The sequence below is a fragment of the Cryptomeria japonica genome, chromosome 3, assembly GCF_030272615.1.
Source record: "Cryptomeria japonica chromosome 3, Sugi_1.0, whole genome shotgun sequence".
Lineage (NCBI taxonomy): Eukaryota > Viridiplantae > Streptophyta > Pinopsida > Cupressales > Cupressaceae > Cryptomeria > Cryptomeria japonica.
The window spans coordinates 470,544,740-470,565,103 of NC_081407.1; the positions used below are offsets into that span (position 1 = coordinate 470,544,740).

The window sequence follows — 20,364 nt, forward strand, 5'->3', positions numbered from 1 at the left end:
GTTATCCTTAATATGCTCAAGCTGCACTGAGTTCCTATTGAGAGCAGAGATAATTTCCTTACCTTTGATGGTTTTTTGGTTCCAAAAAATCGCAGTTCCTCTAGAAGCTCCCTCCGAGCTAGATCCTATGACACCATTATTCTTAAAAATTCTAATCTTTTCCACTTTTTCCTTGGACATCTTGGTTTCCTGAATGAGGACCACATCCGGTTTATGATCTCTTATGATGTTTCGTAACACATCCTGCTTATGAGGGGCATTCAACCCTTTGATATTCTAGGATATTATCTTCATACTTTAACCGGGGATAGGGTTGACTCGATGGAACACTGTGTTCCATCAGCACGGTTCTTCCAACTTTCCTATTCCCTTTGATGTTTTAGAGATGGTCTTCCCTGCTTTTTGTTTTGGTTTCCAACATCTGCCTTTTTCTTATTCCTGCTTCTTGTTGAAATCCCTCCATTGAGATCCTCCTTATTCATTTTTCCTTCTTTCGAGCCGAGAATCCGGAGATTCCTTTCCAGGATATCCACAACCATACTATGAGATGGGGTTTTACATAGAGGAGGCTTTGGGCTGCCATTTGTTAAAAGCAATAAAGGCTCAATATCAGAAGAGTTACACTCTTGAGCTTCATTATAGTTTTCCTCTACTGATTTTGAGAGAGAAGAAACAGGGACAACTTCATTGGGGCTTGCCTCTTCCTTTTTCTGACTGACGAATCCAACCTCATGGACCTCTGGGTTGTATTTGTTGTTCAACTTTGTACCTTGCTCCCCTTCTTTAGAACTCTCTGTTTGGTTATTAGAGCATACACAATCTTGTTTTTCATTATTACCGTTCTCATCCTTCTTGACTTCATTTACTATTTCCGTTACATCCTTATTTTGATCAGACTCAGCAGATGAATCTCCTTTTTTATCAATCGTTTGCAAGGTCTTTTTATACTTGACATTGCTGTTAGTCTTGCTTTCCTTACTCTTCTTAAGCGGACAAGATTTTGCCCAATGCCCCGATTTCTTGCAATGGAAACAGGCAAATGGAAGTGATTCATATTCAATGGCTTGGGTCCATTTTCCTAGTTTAGAAATGATATCTATAGATTGAGGCATATCAATCATTTGATTTACGTTTATACAGATGGGAGCAAAGACCAACCTTGATTTAGCCACCGTCATCGAATCAATCGAAAGAAGTTCTCCAAAAGAGTTTGCAATACCCTTGAAGACTTCTTCATTCCAGAATTTCAGCGGGAGACCCGGGAGGCGAGTCCAGACTAGCACAGAAACAAAGAAGGAATCATCAAGGGCGAGATTCGGAACCCATTTCTGAAGAGTCAAAGTTGACTTGCCGAACATCCATGGGCCTTCACATAGAGCCTTATTCATATCTTCTTCAGAGTTAAAAGTAAAGGAAAAAAACCCCCTAGGTAGCGCTACCACATCCACTTGACCTTTTAAAGTCCATTTCCTCCTTATGAAATTTCTAACAACATCAATATTAGGCCTAAAGCCATAAAATTGTCCCACCCTAAAGCCATAAAATTGTCCCACTAAGGTCATGGTTAAACCTGCAATAGTCAGATCTACCAGTTTATCCGGAACAGAAATGGCAACCAGCCCTGAAACTGGATCTGAGATATTTGTAACTTCTGGGATCCCAGATTTAGCCAGCGGCTTCACTCCAAAGAGCGAAGACCATTTTTTACCTTTACCTCTGTCATGTGGGACCCCAGTTGTAGAATCTTTGTCCTTCCCTGGTTTGTCTGATTCCTTGTCCTGTTCTGACCCTTGAGATGCCTGTCCTCTTGCCTGGTTGCCAGATCCGACCCCTGAAAAACTGCTTTCCCCAGGAAATCCGCCTTCCCCAAAAAGTCCGCCATTCCCAGTTTTGAAATATTTAGTCATAATTTAGTCATATATGGAGTCATTAATTTAATCATTTTTAAAAAAATAAAATGGCAAAGCCATTAAACTTTTATTAATATTAAGTTATTTACAACCAAATTCAAAAGGGCATACCGGCAGGAAAGAATCTGAAAGAAAAACTCCGATTGTAGCCCATATAAAGAAAAGCCTAACGCTACCCAAAATGCTAAAAAACCCATTACATATGAGAGGCCCCACAAGTCAAGATACAAAAAGTCCCCCAATACATATAGAAGACGAATACATGAATACCATTACCAACCCTGATACAAGTAACAATTGAGAACAAAAAGCATCAACCATGTAGATTCAACCCAAAACAGAGACCCAATCAACCCAACAGTCAAGAAGCCAAAAACCAGGAGATTGAGCTCACAAGAGGAGGATCCCCAACATCTACAAAGGGGGAGATAATTTGCAATGGGATAGCAAATTGAGGAGCATCCAACTATTGGACTCTGAATTTTGTAATCTCTGCAGCACGTCTACATAGCTCCAATGCTCAATGAGCATCTCCAAAAACTATTGCAACCTGCAATACATGATTATCCAAAATTTCATTTGGAAAGAAACTATTTAAAATATGTTGTGATGATACAACAAGAAAAAATTGCATTAGTTTAAGCAACTTATCTCTTACAAAAACTAGTAAAGCTCTTAATCCTATTATGCAAAGTGTATCAATAATAAATTCATTACTATATGAATACCTTTCGTAAAACAAACTCAACAACCTATTTTTCAAATGCCTCAATTCCATTTAGACGACTAGAAATAATCTACTGCTGCTGCTGATAAGAATAGGGGCCAAAGCACAATCTTTTCATTCCCATATGACTTTCTATACGTGGAAGCAATTTCTTTGGCAGATCGATTATGTTTACTATACCTATTATAAATTCCAAATGACTATCAACTAAGAATGGGCTCTAGTCAGCCAATCAAATATATTGTATAGAACCTAAAAAGGAGAAATAGATGTTTTAGAATTTGGTTATTCTATGTCATATTAAAAAATTAGTCCACATGGAAACAAAAAGACGATTGACGTAACTTGCAGAGTTATGGATTTAAAAATAGAAAGCTTCTCATTCATTCTCTATTTCTAGCTTGTTTCTCCATATCTATAATTAAAAAATAAAATCAGTTAAGTATATAATTACCAATTGATTTATTGTGACAAAAAGATCAAGCTCATCTATAAGCAGAATGTAGGGTTGACAATCATTCTTGCTTGTCTGCTTTGATTCTGAAAATCGTTGATTTAGAAATTGAAGGGCTTTTTTTCCAGCTTACTCTATGTCTAGTCAATGCCTCATAGAGAACCTACAAAATAAGGGAAGCAAAAGATATCGATGAACATCAGACTCAATACAATGATAAACATCTTGTCACAAGATTGACTCACATCTTTGTTTTTTTCCCCATATCTCCTCTGCTAACTTCTTTGCATATTCAGGGTCATCATAAACTAAAATATTATCAAATAAGGTTCCTGATTTCACCTGTTGCACAAGAAAATAGGAGAACACAGATTGTCAAATGGAATCAGTTACTCAAAGTCAACCAAGACACTGCAAGTAGGCAATTAGATTGAGTTGTGTGAGGCCCTACCCCAAGCTGTCATAGCATTTCAATTATTTTCATGTTGGACCTATTATTGATACTATATTTTGATGCATTATGGACATAGATTTTATATGATCCAGTGATTGGATAATATTGATATGGTGTATGTAATTTATCTCTGAGTTGTAGTACTTTATTTTGATGCTAGAAATTATGGATGCATGCATTATAAATGATTAAATTTTATGATAATTATGATGATGCCATTTAGTAGATTATTTCATATGGATTTTATTAGATAATTGGAAACTTGATTATTATAATTGAAAGTGTATGCAAATGTCTGAATTGTATTCTTTTTCATATGATAATATTATATGTGATTTTGGAATTACTAATGTCCAAAGTGAGATGTGCAAGAAAATTGATCCATGTGACCATGGAAACTATTCGGAGAATCAAGCCTAAACCTATGTGCATTTGTGAAGCCAAAGGTTGTCTATTTGGAGAGACAACATATCGTTTGTAAATGTGTTTTAATTTGTAAATGTTTATGCTTGGATGTGTGTTTAATTTGAAAATTGTTTAATTTATTAACTCCAAAAAAGGGACATTGTCATGTGTATTTAAGTGATGTGTAATTATGTGGTGTCACTTGACACATGTGTTGTAAAGTGAGTTGGCAGTGACATGTCTCTTGGAAGGAATTTGTTTTACCAATGCATTTTTCAAATATCCTAGTATGGTCCCAAGAAAGTCTTGGATAGGAAGCCATCAGAAAGGTCAATTCAGGGTTGACCCGTAGGTAAACTTTGGGTGAGTTTCTAGAGGGTTAAACTAACTCCTAAGGTCAAGTTAGGAGCATTTTTAGTGGGCCATATGATGTACCTATGAATGAAGGCCAATTTTAGCCATGTGTCCACTCCCTAGGGACTGTTTAGTCACCCCAAAAGTTGAGTTTTCCAAAATGGCCGAATTTCAACTTTTGCGGATCCTACCTAAGTTAGACAACTTTCCTCATGAGTGTTATTGCCATTGCCCATTCCTTTTACCTTTTTGAGGTGTCTTGGCTAGAAAGCTTGTAAAGTGTTGGGAAGACCAACCTATGAACGTCCCCCACCCTTCCCAAGAGGATTGGAAAGAGTGAGGAGTGTCTTCTTAGGGAATGGTTTGGGAGGGAGAAGTTTGATCACCCACTCCATTTTTGGAGACATGGATTCTTGAGAAATTGGTTTTTGGATTTGAAAGTTTTGGCTAAGTCTTGTGAAGGAAAAGATAGTGGATTTGGGCAGCTCTTCTACAAACTTTTATTCATCCATTTGCAGTTTTAAGGTTGGTTGAATACTTCCTCATATATGTTGTTTTGTAAATTTGAAAAGATTGTTTGTTGTTTTCTATTGTTGTTTTCTTAGTAAACTTAGGAAGATGTTGAGTTCTTCCTTGTGATTTTTTATTGCATGTATTTGTGTTATTGTTTTGGGTGTTCAAGACCATATTTAGCCTTGGGAGGGTAGAATAGCCTTGGGGTGAAGGGTTGTTTGACAGCCTAAGAGTGTAGAGGCTCTCTTTGGAAGAGAGTGATACACAAAGGATTATGGGACCCCTGCTGCATAGTGTTTTGTTTATGCAATGGGGGTCATAAGAAGAGTTTAATGGATTGTATGCCTTGGGGGACATAAGGATTTTTTGGAACAAGTTTGGAACTTGTGGTTATTCTACTTGGTAGCCTTGCAATGGCATTTTGTTCTCCTACTTGCAAATTTCTCCTTTAGGTATTTGGTCCTCCTTCACCCCACAAGTTAAAGTCACTAAGTGACTATGTTCATCTTTGGGTTAGGAGTGTTTGTGTTGTGTTTTTCCTCTTGCTTATGTGTTTATGTTTGAGTGTAACCCATTTAGCCTTGGTTCTCCTAGCTCGGGGGTGGCTTCTTGTAAGCCTAAGTTGGGAGGTGAGCCTCCATGGTCACAACCTACAAGTTTTTATTGCAGGTTTGCTTGGGAGAAAGATGGGAAGGGAAGCTATGGCATGATCCTATTGTTTATTTGTATTTAGCTACAAAAGAAAATACATGTATTTGACAAACCCTCATTTAGTAGAAATGAAAGACCTATTTGTATAAAAGAAACTATGATGTACTAAATGTAACTATTGGATTTGTTTTACCATGTAATAAAGATGTATTTTAATTTGAAGTATATATTCTTGCAAAGAGAAGAATGCATTATTGGAATAATTTCTTTAATGATATAGTTACTAGAAAAAGATTAAGAATGAAATTCATATTCTGTCCTTACTGCTATTGAAAAAGAAATGCAAAGCTAAATGTTAATAGAGTAGTCACTTTTAAATAGAAATAAAATATTTGCTTACATCTATAGTTCAAACTCAAAGAAAAAATAAATAGATATTTTAAGAGTTAATATTGATAATGCATTATATCTTGTTGTTTATTGATTTAGAGGATTTTTGAAATAGTTAGTTGCAGTTGTAAATAAAAATATTACTGTCATATTTTTCATTTTCTAAAATCATGTATAGTAGGAAGTAAATAAATCTAGTTATGGTTATTTAAATCAAAAGTTAGCTACATGTATTGATGAGAAACAAATTTATTCTATTATGTTATTTTAAAAATATCTTACTTTAATACTTTGAAAAGAAACAGATTTAAACAAATATATATATATTGTAAATTTTATGCCTAATGTTTTAAACCTTACATCTAAAGTGTTGTATTTATTCTTTAGAAAAAAAAATGAATAATACATATGCTGCATTGAATGAAATATTAATATGCTGGAAATAAAAGAAATATATTTTTTATTCTGGTTATTAATATGTGAACCTGATGCATTTTACAGTAAAAAAAAAAATTGTTAAGAGCAAGCAACCCTAACCCAATTTCGAGTTAGGGTTTGCTATTGAAAGGGGAAAAAGATAATAACAAGTTTTAGATAAATAAGAAAATAAAACCCTAGTTAGGGTGAAGTTTGGAAATAAAAGATAAAAAAAAGGGAGATTAGTTATAGAAATTATTCAACCCTAGTTAGGGTTCGAAATATAATAATAATATAAATGAAAAGGGGGAAACCCTTTTTTAAATTTGAAATGGGTAACCCCATTTGCAACTTAGTTATTTGTTTAGCATAATTGTAGAAGAGGAGATATATTCAACAGGGTCAATGGTTCAAAATATAATAATAATATAAATGAAAAGGGGGAAACCCTTTTTAAATTTGAAATGGGTAACCCCATTTGCAACTTAGTTATTTGTTTAGCATAATTGTTTCTATAATTATTCTGATTAATTTGAAAAACAGGTTTTAAGGACCCAAAACCTTTAACATAGGAACAAAAGATAGTTCAGCAGAGAACAACTAGACCAACATAACGACAACATACAAAAGACTAGCAAGAAGGCCAGTAAACCGAACGGACAACAAAAGACTAGGAACAACAAAGCATAAAAACTAGAAAAAAGACCTAGTCAGCTAACAACACCTACAGAGACTTAAGAAGATCAACAGCCTTGATGACCAACAGGTCATAATTTGCCGAAGCAACTTTGAGCTCTTCGATTTCCTTGTTTGGTTTTTTCTCCTTCTTCTTACCTCCGATCCTCGTTCTTGGTCCTTGCACATCTCCCATGTCTTCCATGTCAGGTTTCTACAATTGTTATTGGGTTAATATTTCTAAATATAATATATATTTAGGTATTTTTAGTTATGAATATATATATATAGTTTAAGTTAAAAAAAAATTGTAAATTTTAATATTGGAATCTATTAAAAAGTAAAATATTTATTTTAACCTATAAGGTCAATATTGGCCAAATATTAGATACTTGATATTTAATATCTAAAGGGGGATTAAAATTCGACTTAATTGTGAAATGAATTTATATTTGATTTGGTTAACTTTATTAGTTAAATTTAAAAGCGTTATTCACGTTTGCTCAATTAATTATTTTAATATGAGTTAAACGTTATTTTATTTAGTCCTTGAGTATTTAAATACTATTGAGATAATTAATATCTCTTGGTTCATTATTGGAGAATTTAAATTAGGAGAAATTAATTAAATTAATTAATTAAGTTGTGACAATGGGATTTACTTCGACAATAATGTGAAGTTAATTGTTAGTTAATTATTATATTGTTTTTAGTTAACTTTATTAGTCGAATCTAATAACATTATTTACACTTGCCCAATTAATTATTTTATCATTTTAAATTCAATCAATTAAGAGATAACATTATTTTAATTATTCCTAGCGCAATTAAATATAAATACCAGTTGAGATAATTAATATCTCTTGATTGAAATTAAAGGATTATTTGGTTAAATTAATTTATTGATTAATAAAGTGGTAAAGACACTTTCTTTTGGAGAATTATTTCCGTGTAATAATGTTAATGCTTGCGTGGTTAAGTTAATTAAATTAACTCTAGGAACCCATTCATTTAATGCATGAGTTAACCTTTAGTTAAGACAAAACTTGTTTATCCCCCCTTTAATGTAGAATATTTGGTATTTTATGTTGTTTTAAAAAAAAAATTGTTGTTGCATTTTTGCCCAAAAGTTGGGCATGACAAGTTGACGACTTGTAACAGTCATAATGAAAGGAAGTTTTTGATTAGTTTATAAGATTTCTTCTTGAAACCCTTTAGTGTTATTCTTCTGGAAATATGGAGCAAAGATTCATAAAAAAGACCAAAAGACAGTCTTATCAAAGACAGTTAAATATAAGACACATACATGATGAGATCTTTCTCATTGATAGAGGTGTGCAATGGTAGAAAGGAGGCCTAAATCTGTGTAAGAGCTGTTAGATAATCTTTTAAGAAGCCACCAAAGATAGTCGAAAGACTGTTAAAGCAATGAATAAGCCTTGTGACCATAAATCAATAGCATTTCTTAATCACAAAAGCATGCATAGACAATTCCATGCAACCAATGACCTCCAGAAAGAAGACATAGTCCATTAATGGTAAAGCTTCGTTTAAGGGGACTATTAAGGATCCAATACATGATGAACATACATTCTTAAATCTCATTTCTCTTTTTTGCCTAATAGATCTCAAGTGATATTAGGGACTCATTATATGTATTCACTCTTAACTACTATTGATAATTATCTGCAATTAATTGATTGTATTGAGGATTACAAGGGGTAGTTTCAGACCTCCAATAGAGCAGTGAGAAAATAAAGACAGAGTCACCAAGAAATATCACAGCCGTAGAGAGCTTGTCAAAGTCATACAAGGAATAGTGACAGTCAAAAGACTAGATGCAACCATAACCTCAAGGTAGCAGACATGATGGATACAAAGTCTAGTAGTAGTTCTTCAAGAGTTAAGGATGGTTCAAGGAATGAAGTTTGTCACCCAAGAGGAATGATCAAGTCACATGTATAATAGCTTCACCAAGTAGTAACATGACAGTGACATATGATAGAATGCAACACATAGTTAAGGAAATGTGCAGTCCCTAAGCTTAAAAAGGTAAAGTGAATTGTATGAGCAAATGATGTTGTCCCAGGGTTTTGAAATCAGAGTATAACAATGTTCTAGAAACGGTTTTTTCTTTCTTTGATCATGAAACAACCACCACCAAGAGGCAGAGGTCATGTCTCAATCACAAAACTGAGCGTACAAGCGGTCATTTCTGTATAGGGAACTAAGAAGTAGTGTTACCAGTATTTAAGGACTGAACACATTATTCATAGAGCAGTAAGACTATCAAAGAAAAAAGTGCAGTCCTAAAATAACCATGAAGGTTGTCACATTAATAAAGAAGGTGGATGAAGATCAGTCATAGAGGGCAGAGATAAAAAGGTTGATGAAGATCAGTCATAAAGGGCAGAGATATAAAAACTACAAGAGCATATACAACCATAAGCCACAAAGCCTACTCCTGTAACAACATATTTGCTTGAGTCACAAAGATCCTAATCACAGAAGTAAGGAGAGGAAATTATTTTAGCCTCGGTGCAACCAAAAGATCATTCAAAGAGAGTGATACTTTATTAAGAGCAACATTCATATGAGGGCAAAGCTGAGATTAAATCTTGAGTCACATGATGAACGAGATCAGTTATGGCTGATATAGAACAAGTACATAGCAAGGGAAAAAGACTTCATTAATATTCAAAGACCAGTGGTAGCAACAAAGTAATGACAATGAGGAAATAATATTCAAAGGACAGTGTATAGTCCTTACAAATGAAAAAGATAGGCATACCAAACCATAAAGTGCAGTCACAAATTTTTTGCAATAGGGTAGATACTATCCATGGTGCATATTTCTTGAGATGCTCCAATGAAAGCCTATGGATAGTGTATGTGGAAGAGGAGAATATTACATTCTTCAAATAGACAGAGACATAATGAAGTCCAAAAAGAAATATCATTCTTAGTATAAGTGTTGACCATCATCAACAAGAGCATGAGAAGAAAAGAAAGACAATCATAATGCAGCTGTAGGGCAGAGATATGTGTTAGCTTCATGGTCAAGGGAATTATTAAATAATAAATGTCTGAGACACAGAGGAATTTCGAAGTCAAAAGAAAAGAAACACAGTGAAAATCTTTGTCTTTATCATATATGACAGATTCAAATGCACTTCCACCATGCATCAAAGGTATCAGTCCTCTACACAATAATCTCAGACCTATAGTCCATCTTATGCAAAGGTGAGTCACATAGCAGCAAAGATAGAGTCATTCCATAGTTATGGAATGTAACCATGATCAATAGAGAAGGTGTCTTGACAGTCATAGAGAAGCTTTAAAGGATAATAGTGCAAACTTAGTCAAAGAATTATGTATCAGTCATTAGTACAGTGATATGCATCAAGGAAAAATAGTAGCAGTCAACTGGAGCAAAGAAGAGTTTTTTATAAGCATGTAAAGGAGCAACACGAGCCTTATGAACAGTCGGGGCATCAAAGGTTCAACAAAGATTCATGGAGATAGAAACTTCATGTACATTGGGTGTGAAGATAATAATCCTCAACAAATTTTAGTCATGGAGGGAACATAGAGAGTCTCAGTCACATTGAAACATTCAGACTCTCTATCATAAGAGAGCCAAGAATTAAGACCGTTATAAGGCCTATGCTAATCTTAATTTCAGAGCTTCTAAGATAGTCATCGAAAAGGTATGAATACAGTGAGCTTCATGAGAACATCAATGATTAGACAAAGTCAAAAGACTTCAACAGTTCAAAATGCAGTGGTATGAGAACATGGAATAGAGATCAAGAGAGCGACAAAAGAAATAGCAACATGATAAAAGGTCTCTACCAAAAGGAAACATTTGAAGGTATTCAAGGATGATAAGAGGTGAAAGTCGTAGGCCATCATAAGAAAAATAGTCCATCTACTACTATAATGAAAGATCCAAAATCAGAAAAGAGAAATGATCGATACAGTGAAATCTCAATTTATGAATAGTATATTATGTGTTATAGGGTAGTCTGATGATCTCAGGCCAATGTGACAATGTGTAGTCCAGAGAGGATTTCATAAGCAACAAACAGTGAATATTATGTATGGAGAACAGTCATCATAATAAAGCCTACAAACAAAGAAGCCCAAAGGACAGTCATTACTTCAAGACAGATAGTAGTCAAGAACAAAGAGGCTTTTGTTTGTATGGAGCAAAGACGATTTATTATTTTGAAGAGGATTTTTAAGACACTAGTAGTCCTTACAAATCATTTGTAGCTCAAACTCATGTAGGATAAGTATGTTAAGGGTTTGCAATATCATGACAATGGTATCAATGACGGGCTTAAAGATTTAGAAGGCATCCACAGTCCTAATATAGCAGTATTTCAAATCACAGTGATTGAGGTGGCAAGAGTTGAGTCCTTATGACAATACTCTTATGATAGTGAACATATGCTTATTACAGAGTAGAGGTCTACAAGGTGAACACAATGATAAAGGTAAAAGCATAGTCACAATAAAGGCACTGTAATAAGCAAAAGAGATACCAGTTTGCATTCATGAACAGTCACCAAAGGGCAGATCTCAAGCATGGTAGTGATTTCAATGTAGTCAGCGTTATAGTAAAGAAAATCTCTTTGATTGATGCAAAGGTTATGTATTCATTAATAAAACCATGTTAAAGTAGACCTAAATCAGTGAATATGGCTAAGAGAGTAGTCATTAGTGCATATTGAATAAACAAAATTGCCAAGCATAGTGACATGCCTCTGAACACAAGGCAAAGGTTTCCCAAAGACAATGTCTCTAATAGAGAAGTGAAACTAAATGACAGTCAGTAAAGAGAAATTCAGTCCTAAAATTTTTAGATAGCGCTTTTCAAAGATGGCAATTATCAACTAAAAACTTAGTAAATAAAGGTTTAGAGCAGTTAAAAGAAAGATACAAATCTAAGAAAGGTATTCTACAATTCAAACCATGGGATTATTGCAAGACATGGCTCTTGATAACTTGATTCATGCCTAAGAATGAGCTCATCTGGTTTGATCATTTCTCCATCTTTACTTGGATCTGAAAGTTTGTGTTCTAGTTGTGACCTTTGCTAAGTTTGTCCTTAATCTTAGACCTATCTATGGTGTGATGATTGGTTTGTCATTCATGATTTTATAGTGTTATAGACTGTGTAACTCTCCTTATCAAAATGTTTGATTTGTAACATGTCTCTTCAAACTCTATCCTTTGCTAACGACTGTTTTTTACTGGCCCTTATTTAGTGTTCTTGATGTTTTAGACATCTTATATTGTTCCTCAAAACTCTGTCAAAGGTTTTCTCACTGTATCTCTGATATGGCTGCACTTTTATATCTTTGATCGGCTTTGAAGGTGTTCATATGACAATAAATAAATGTGATTTCTTTTAACTATGCCTAATGATCCTATCTATGCCATTGTAATAGGCATTGTAAAAAGCTTTCGTAGCCATGAAGTTGTTGGTGAGGACTGCACTTTTTCTTGAAATCTCTATCTCATATGCCTATGAGAGCTACCCCTAGTAGCCTAGATGAGACTGAGAATATTCCTTAAACTATGCTTTGATTGATCATTGAGGTTATCCTTAAGGCCTTGGCTTGTTGGATTGGTCATATTTGTGTCTTACAAGGCCTCCATGGCTCACTATATCCACTATTATATCACTATAGGTCTCTACTTATTTCACTGTCATGCTTCTATCTACTGTCCTTAACTTTGGCATTGCCTTTGGTGATGCCCACTTTGAGACTTTAAGGGCTGCTTGGATATTGTAGGTTTGAGATCCCTTGAATTAGCTGTCAAAGGGTTGTTTCCCTTGTCATGATTGTATTTTCATGTATTGTTCTTGTCCTCATGAAGGTCACTGTCCTATTTGATGCCACAAGTCTTTTGATCTTATTACTTACTTTGACTAAGACAATCATATTATTGTCTTGAATTTTTAGCAGCTTCTATTCAATTGTATTCTTACTGTCATAACTCTAAAGAAAGGAGAGACTGACATTATTAGCTTAAAATAAGCTTGTCATCTATGTATTCATCTTCCATCTCTTAGTTTCAGTGGTATTAGATACTTGCCTATGTAGTTGCACTGTCTCTATAAGCCTTTCCTTATGACCATAAATAATTATGTTTTTCCTGTAGCAGACCTTGGCCATGACTATCATTTAACTCTTCCTATTATTGATTGTAAACCCTAAGGAAGTTTCCTCTTGGTGAATGTTCTGAAGCTTTTGACTACCCTATATTTTTTATCTTCTTTGAATGGATACCTATCACTGTTAAAATGGAAATATCCAGCTTTGAAGATATTATCATCCTTCATGCATTTGATATATTTATTGTTCCTTATGTCTTATGGAGATTCATGTGTTATCGCTGTCATCTTTTAACTGTTCTTTTACTATTGTGGCTCTTGTAAAACCCCACATATTCTTGGCTCTTATGACTACTGTGAATGCTACTATTTATCTCTTCTTAGCTGTGACCACTATACTGTGGATCACTGCCCTTCAAATCTTTGTAACCTTGCCCTTTTACTGAGACTATCTGACAAAAAATGGTATCATTTGGTGCCCATTAGTTGTGAATAACCTTTTTCACTATTTCTGATTTATAAGGCTTTGGCAATGGACTGCTCTTAGATTGGGCTTTGATTCATCACTATCTTTACCAGTAATGGGACTCCATTCCTTGTGTTGAGCTTGCAGCTTCTAGGGTTTTATTTATTTATTTGGGACTATGTTTCAAGGTCTTCTTCACAGCTTTAATGTCCTCCATAATCTACACCTTGTTTGGACTGCAAACCCTATGTTTACCATTAAGACATCATGCCTTTTTCATTTGTATGTATGACTATATTTCCATCTCCTTTGACTACTATGGACTGCTATTACATTGGTGTTCTCTGTGATCTCCATCCTAACTATCATGACTTCCTGAATGCATGTAAACTTGTTTCCATAACTGCTATTGACTGCAAAAAAAAACTTTGTTGATTTAGATTGTCATAATGCATTTTATCAATATGTGAATGTGTTACAATCAGTATTGTTGTTGAGATAAAGCCTAGCGTTCTGAGTACACGCAGTCATTTCTTGTGTGATATGAGTGTCATGATTTCTCCCCTCAATCTCATACCTATTCTTTTGATCTCTGTGGTTGGGCTAGTGGGACTGCTATGACTCTTTTGAGACTCATATAAGGGCTCTTTGATTCCTGTTCAAACTGTTATGAGCTTCATGGCTAGATCTTCTTTGTTGACCTTATAGCAATCTATCCTACTATAGGTGATTCAATGCATGAGTTTTACCCCTATGCCTCCTTTTGACAAGCCACCTAGATCTATCTCTATCAAGTCTTTTACTATTTCTAACCTTCATTCCCTAATAAATGGACTGCTATTTCTCTCAATGTGACTGGTCATATTGACAGTAACCCACGATCAATAGAATCACTTCTCTCTATGCTTTTTGACTGCAAGCTCTGTTAACACTATCCTAGATACGATAGAATGTAGATGGTGATTATCATTTACCTAAAGTATCCTTTGATGAGATGTTCTAATTTGTTCTTGACACCTTGATTTTTATTCTCTCTATCTGAGACAAGTAAAAGTTAGCCTTGATTTGATCTTGCATTAACATTTGGTTTGTGTGCATGAGCAGGAGATGCTATGTATTTATCAAATTAGTTATTAAAAATGTACAAAGGCATTCATGACTGATTTATTTACACCCAAAACCACACATAACAATGTATTTATCAAATCAGTTATAAAAAATAGACAAAGGCGTTCATGACTGATTTCTTTACACCCAAAACCACGCATAACATATAACTTAAAATCTTTTTAACTCACACGAATCTTAATGATAGCGCTCTCTGAACAAGATCAAAAAATAAATATGAATACATAATGCACGGTAGGGTTTGAGATTTAATTCAAAACCTACCTCTAGACCAGTGCTTTTCAGCTGAAAACTGCTGATAACTTGGTGGCATCTATGTGTTGACCTCATCAAGAAGATAATTGTTCTTCTGCACATATCTATTATACATTAAAATATGCTTCTTCTTTGATAAATTTGCGGATATTCTTGATTTAAACCTCTGTTTACTCTTTCAACTCCTTAAGATCTGTTGTTAGTCATCGGCCCGCCACTATAGATGAAAATGAAGCTTTTAAGAATGTCACGGGAATACTAGGGATTTTTTTCTTCACATGAAGTCTTTTACGTTTGTTCATGGATAAAACAAATATAGACTTGGACCAATCTTCAGTTAATGCATAGCCTCCCCTCTCAAAGATTGGACACAAAAACTTTCCACAGTAAATGTGCAACGTGGAGCTATATCTACCTTGAAGAGGTTAATTTATTTTATCAAATGAGGAGATTAATGTTTTTGTTTTTACACTCTAGGCTTTAGAAATAATAGAGATAGCAAAATCATTGACAGTCATCTATGCCTTCCAAGACAATTGTAAGACTCCGAGCCAAAGATAAAAGCATAAAGACAGTCACAATATGGTTATGATATCATATGGTCTCTAGTTGGGATAAGGAGCTCTACACAACATTTTGACAACCTTGTAATGGGCACTCAAGGAAAAAAAATATCAAATATTTCATTCTTAAACAGTCCTAGCACAATGAGAATAGCTTAAAAAGCATAAAATGAAGCTAGAGTGAAAACACAAGTGACAAATCAAACATCAAAGATCAATATTCATAGGCCAAGATCACTAAGCAAAGAGAAAGTGTAGTGATTTAGGGTCTTTGGCTGTCATATCACTGTCCATCTCAAGGATTATAGCAGCATCTCAAAAAATGTAGAGGTGAAGAGCAATCAAAAGGAATAAGATGACTATGTATGAGAAGAATGAGCAAGGCATTCACAATGTAACCTGTGAAATAGAAATCTAACATAAGCCCTAAAAAAAACAGTGATATTTTAGTAAAAGGAGCAAAGGTTTTCAAAGCAATGAGTAATGAAAGAGGTCAAAGTCAATCTTCAAGGTTACAGTCACAAAATTTTAGAACCAAGATCTAACCACTATCCAATATCAAGGATAATACAAGGTATCACACCTTTAGAAACATAGTCAATGATAAGCTTTCAAAGTATATTGTAGTATTTTTGTCCTCATTGTTAGCCAAAGGTATTAGAATTTGAGGTTTTGAAGAGTATTGTTGATGGGTGTTTTGCCACACTCACCAACATGCAGGTAGAACATGAATTCATACACCACCTCTCCTAAAAATCTATCAATCTCGAAAGATTGACAACTCTAAGGTCTCTGTAATCGGGTCACGACGATGTTGGGTAACTCGGTGGTTGACGTAGTTGTACTTGTTAAGGGGCCTACTGATTCATAACTTTCTGATTTATTTACAAAATTTAGAAAACTAAAACTAAGTCTAAGCTAACCGACAAGAAAGAAATAACAAAAGATAAAGGGGATGCAAGGGGATGACAAATATTCAACATGCATTCAATCCAACAATATCAACTAAATCTAGAGGACAATGGAACATTCATACATTAACATACAAATTATCAATTTAACATATTAACGAAGTTAAATTTGATGGAAGGAAATATTAAACCATATTAGCATTAACATCAATCACCATAAACATGCGCAGATTGAAGCCATGCAAACATAGCTCTCTCCAGATTCAGGAAGTTAAATCAAATAAAATATATCAAACATTCATCATATGAAAGGAAAACATATGAAAGAAACAAGAAATCAAATTAAGATTCATATATTCGCCTTCGAATGAGGATAATTATTCAACAGATTTGTCACACTGAATGTCTAATTTTTGCCTTCTATCAGATTTTTTTCAGCTACACTAACATGAAAGATGCAATGGAAGAGAATCTGGAATGACCTTCAGCCAATTTCCAAAAAATTTCCAACTCATAAGCTATTTCTAAATCTAAATTCCTAATCCTGAAAGTTCTAAATTCAAAATTGCTAATCTCTTACAATGAGCATTAAGCTCCAATTTATAGAAATTTTCCCAAAAATCCCCTATTTGGAAACAACAGATTGATTCCCCAATTTGTGGATGCAAACACCAAGTTTCCTCTTGCAACTCGAAGTTAAATTTAGCCATCCAAGAAAACTTGTTCCTGAAACAAAAGCTTTCCGATTTTGATGTTGAGTTTAACTTTGTTTCAACTCCAGTTTAATAATGTAGGCAAATCCTTGAAATGCTAGCTTTCCAATTGTGACACTGAGTCTTCTCCGGTTAGACAAGACATTGAACCTCCAGTAGTGCTAATACTCAGTTTTGACCTCCAGTTCAAAAATAGTTTGTCCATGCATCAAGCTTTTAGACAACGACTTGATCTTCAATTCATTTTCAGCTTAACTCTCGTTTCCATCTGCACATTAAAATATTTATAATTAATTTATTTCCAAAATATGCCAATCCATTCTATAAATTCACAATTTAAAATAAAAAGTTAATTTTATTTTGGATTTTAAAATAAAATAATTTAAATCTTTTAAATTAAACAATAATACATAAAGATTTAAATTATTTAAAATTTAATAAATAAATATCCCCCTTCATCCTTATTGATTGTGGTGGATCCCATCCTCCACTTTTCCCGCACACAAAACAAATTAATTAATAAATGAACTTAAATCAATAATCATTTTTAAATTTAAAAAGTTGATTTAAATTCACATGCTTTCAAATGTTTTGTTAAAACAATAGCCATCATAATTTAAAATATATTCAATCTTGCTTTGGCTAATGAATAAAAGAAAACATCTCGAAGCCTGGAAACATGAGGGGAATTGAAAGCTTTGACCATTAAGCATTCCATTAAAGTTTGTGCCTTCTCTTGTTCCAATTAAATATTTTTATTTTTTATTTATCTTTTGCTAATCAATTTTAGTCTTCTCATGATCTTTGAAAACTCTAAACCATGATACGTAATGCTTTTGGCTACCCATCAATACTCCCCTCATCACACGAGGCATCAAGCTCGAGTAATTTCATATCGCATTAAAACATGATTGGCTTACAATTGTCATCCCTATGAAGTGTGATACTTGCAGCTGCAACACAAACACTCAATAGATCATTACAAGCATGGTTAGCAAATAAGAAGCAAATGAAAGATGAACCATGACAAAGCGACATATCGCCTCCTAAGAGATGCGAGTATGGATTTGCTCTCAGATCTGGATAAGCACTCCCAATGACTTGACTACACCTAGATGGAGGATTTGAAATGATAATGATATGTAAAGATGAGATTGATTAAGCTAGATTGATCCAAGAGACTAATTAAGCTAAATATATGCATGATTAAGCTATGATGATGATGCAATTAAGCTATAAAAGAGATTTATTAAGCTACATGATTCAACAATTAAGCTAGAAAGTGATCAAATTAAGCTAAACCTAAGATGCAATTGCCTATAACAACAATGCTCAGATGATATGCCTATAGTAACAATGCCTAAATTGATAATGAGATGGGATCCTTTGTGCTCCAAAATGGGGGATATTTATAGGATTTCCAAGGCTAGGGGTGAGGTGGCGGGAATCAACGGTCAATATTGAGTCTGAAGATATCAAGGGTGAAATTGGAGGAGGTTGGAGAAGAGGTTTGAGGAAGGGATACTTGTCATCTCTGTGGTGACAAGTGTCAAGAAGCCTTTCTCATAAAAGGGCAAGTGTCCAAGGGAGGAGACACGTGGCCAAAGTTCCATGTGTCTCAAGGGAATAATATCCACACCATAAGAGGTTAGGATAAGGAGGTTAGGATGTGCAAGATAGGATAGGGTTAGGCAAAACCTAAGGTTAGGTGGAATGGGTTAGGTTAGAGGGATGGTTAGGTCAGGTGGTTAGAAGTTAGGAGGCATGTGGATAATTTGAATTTAAAAATTCAAATAATAGGAAAAGACTAATTAATTTTCAACAACTCATAAATTGATTTGTTTTAATTAATTAAGGGATTAGAAGAATTTATTGAAATGGGGGGAGGATTAATTAATTATTGTAATTAATTAATCAAAGGGGACTATGGAATGAACTTAATGAATAAATCCTTAGATTTATTAATAAGTAGATGAAAGGGAGAATTTAATCAAATTGCTAATGAATTCAATTAAATTAAGAAGGGGGATTAATTAAATAATTGCTTATTTAATTAATTATCTTCAGACCATTTTTAGATGTATACATTTTGCCCCTCTTTGAAGCGAGATGTGATGATGCGTTGATTCAAAGAATAATCTCATTTTGATGATGATATCGGTTCGATAAGATGCCCCAGACATTGATTGATAAATTGTGGTACGATGATGCCCCCTCGGGAGATCAATTGAGATAAATTGACCTTTGGAGTTTTTGGATCTTTGCGAAATTGATATCCCGATTAGAAATGATTTGAATTCTGCAACTATGGTTGATGAAAGTGCGAGTTCTACTATCACAATGATGTGGTTCTTGATTATTGATAAAGCTTGATTAATTAGATTGATAAAATTGAGATTCGGTCTAGTTTCAGGAATGACACCTCCTGTATAAGACAAAGATGATCAAAGCATCTGGTTTCAGGAACGATATATCTTGTATAAGACATGATCAGAACGTCTGATTCTAGGAAAGATACATCATGTATAAGACATGATATAATCGATTTAGATGCGATCGATTGATAGAATTGATAAGGTTGATATCAAGTTGCAAGAAGATTCAGATATGTTGATGTTGGTTCAGTTGAGAGGGTAGCATAAGATTTTCGTTGGGTCGACAATATCTAGAAAGAGATGAGTCATCAGTCTGATTGCATATACACTTATGTTGATTCCTACGATAGATTTAACCTTGGATAAAATTAGCATGCGGGATCCCATGCAAGAATGAAATGCAATCTAACTACAAAGCTACGACCAGACTAGCCAATGGGTTATTGCATTTTGTCATCATTGAGCTTTTTAAAATGTGGGAAGTGAGTGCAAACATTGATGGTATAATTAAACCATGATGACCTGAGCACTACTTTCCTGGATTTTGATATGGCAAGTTAGCACAAGCATCGAGGTATAATTGAACCAAGATGACCTGAGTGTTGCTTGCATAAAACAAGCAGTATTAACCATTTCTGTACGCAAATCGGAAATGTCTTTGATGATACTCTGATGATCATGTCCTGAGACAAATTTGCACATATTAATGATTAATTTATAGACAAAAGATAATAAAAATACCATGTTCCTTCCTTGTTCCTCTAGTCAGAGACATCCTGGAGTCACTCAGAAATCATGATAGCGAAGATCAAGATGGAAAAGTTGAACAACCATGCTAAAATCATTATCCAAAAGATATCATCCATGGAAAAG

General features: G+C 34.2%; 1 long non-coding RNA gene across 1 annotated transcript; it reads right to left on the reverse strand.

Moving 5' to 3' along the window:
* Window positions 1–1,949: 1,949 nt before the first annotated feature.
* Window positions 1,950–15,324, reverse strand: LOC131041380 (uncharacterized). The gene is made up of 4 exons (XR_009105015.2): window positions 14,939–15,324; window positions 3,337–3,433; window positions 3,092–3,254; window positions 1,950–2,460 (listed from the first exon to the last, which is right to left on the reverse strand). It is a non-coding gene; the product is annotated as an uncharacterized LOC131041380 (long non-coding RNA).
* Between the last annotated feature and the right edge of the window lie 5,040 nt (window positions 15,325–20,364).